This window comes from Bison bison, unplaced genomic scaffold (genome assembly GCF_000754665.1).
Source record: "Bison bison bison isolate TAMUID 2011002044 unplaced genomic scaffold, Bison_UMD1.0 scf7180017863168, whole genome shotgun sequence".
NCBI lineage: Eukaryota > Metazoa > Chordata > Mammalia > Artiodactyla > Bovidae > Bison > Bison bison.
The window spans coordinates 9718-11615 of record NW_011493740.1 but is presented as its reverse complement, the minus strand read 5'-3'; the positions used below and the strand labels follow the sequence as shown (position 1 = coordinate 11615).

The following is a 1898-nucleotide window of genomic DNA, read 5'->3' as shown; positions in this document are numbered from 1 at the left end:
GATGCTGGGAAAGATTGAAGGCGGGAGTGGGGATGACAGAGGATGAGATAGTTGGATGGCATCACTGACGCAATGGACATGAGTTTGAGTAAACTCTGGGAGTTGGTGATGAACAGGGAGGCCTGGCATGCTTCAGTTCATGGTGCCACAAAGAGTCAGACGCAACTGAGTGACTGAACTGAACTGAATATATATAATTGATTAATTTAATTAAATAATTAATTAAATCACACAGAGCTGTGTGATTTTTCTCCTACATCATTCTGCTGCTTAGGAGCAGGCAAGGAATAGGTTGTCAGTTGGCTTTTCCCAAATGAGTGTGTGTAAGATAAGCCTGCAAATAGAAGTTTTTTTGTTTGTTTGTTTGTTTTTTTAATCCTCATATCACACAACCTCAGTATAGAGCCTGGTTGATAAGTTCAGGGTGCTTAATGATGCTCCCATGTTATCACTTTTCTATTCTTCATCTCTTTTGGAAAGCTCAGGCAGTCATATGATGCCAGCTGCCACCCTTGCTTAATGCTCTAATCAACTGTCCCCCTGGTCCTGCCTGCTCATCCAGTGAAGGTTTTATCACTTGAACCACTATTTTCTTCTCCACTATTGGGAACTCAGTGCCCAAATTGTGCAAAAGACTGAGGGGAAGCAGTGTCCTCAGCAGACATCCAGATTTCAAGTACTAGTGTCAGAAGATACAAGGAATTCTTCCTGAAGCAACTAAAATAATTTTAAATAAGTGAATTTTAAATAATTTAAAATAAATGAGCCTTTAGTGAAAAACCTAAGTAGCTATCTGAGCAATTTAACCAAAAGAACACATATTTAAAAAAAAAAAAAAAGACATATTTGGAGCTCTATCTAGGCTTAAACCCCTATACTGTAGATACAAGGCAGCTTTTATTTTCTGGAGACAGGCCACATTTTGCTTCTTGATCCTAATTGTCTTAGTGCTCAAACTTATATCTCATTTATACTTTCAGATTATATTTAAGAATCAAGCAAGCCGGCCATATAACATCTACCCTCATGGAATCACTGATGTCAGTCCTTTGCACTCAGGGAGATTTCCAAAAGGTAAGCTTTACCTCAATTTTCTAGGTCTTACTTACCTGTAAATACAGATGAGGACAGAGTCTCAACAACAACTACAATCATGCACATGTATTACCCCATCCTTAATTCTCTTAACTTTTATTTTATTTAAAAATATGCCTTCATTTTACCTTCACTTTTTTATTTGTAGAATAATTATTAATTTTTTATTACAAATTATGTATTTGTAAAATAATTATTTAATTATTTTATAAATTATTTACTTGCTTGGCTGTGCTGAGTCTTCATTACTCCCTGCAGGCTTTCTCTAGTTGCAGAGAGTGAGCTACTCTAGTTGTGGTGTGTGGGCTTCTCACTGCTGTGGCTTCTCTTGTTGCAGAGCATGGGCTCTAGGGCATATGGGCTCAGGGGCTTAGTTGCTCCATGGCATGTGGAATCTTCCAGGGACCAGGGATCGAATCTGTGTTCCCTGCATTGGCAGGTGGATTCTTAACCACTGGACCACCAGGAAAGTCCTTGCCTTCACTTTGGAAGGATAATTTTGCTGGACATAGAATTCTGGGTTGGAAAGCCTTCATTTTTAAGCATTTCTGCTTTAGATTTTTGGCAGTTACCTCTGTATCTCAAAAAAGTCATTTATTTGCTACGCCTTTGTTTAACAACTTTATATATTTATATAAAGTTATTTATATAAATATATATTTATAGTTTGGAGAAGGAAATGGCAACCCACTCCAGTGTTCTTGCCTGGAGAATCCCAGGGACGGGGAAGCCTGGTGGGCGGCCGTCTGTGGGGTCGCACAGAGTCAGACACAACTGAAGTGACTTAGTAGTAGTAGTAGTAT

At 38.6% G+C, this 1898-nt stretch overlaps 1 protein-coding gene across 1 annotated transcript in view; it reads left to right on the top strand.

Annotated features, from left to right (window-relative positions):
* Window positions 1-911: 911 nt before the first annotated feature.
* The window catches only part of LOC104983680 (coagulation factor VIII-like), a gene marked incomplete at its 3' end in the record, with an annotated part of 9294 nt that continues 8307 nt past the window's right edge, over window positions 912-1898 (top strand). Inside the window, exon 1 of the mRNA XM_010833198.1 lies at window positions 912-1074. The remainder of the gene's footprint in view (window positions 1075-1898) is intronic.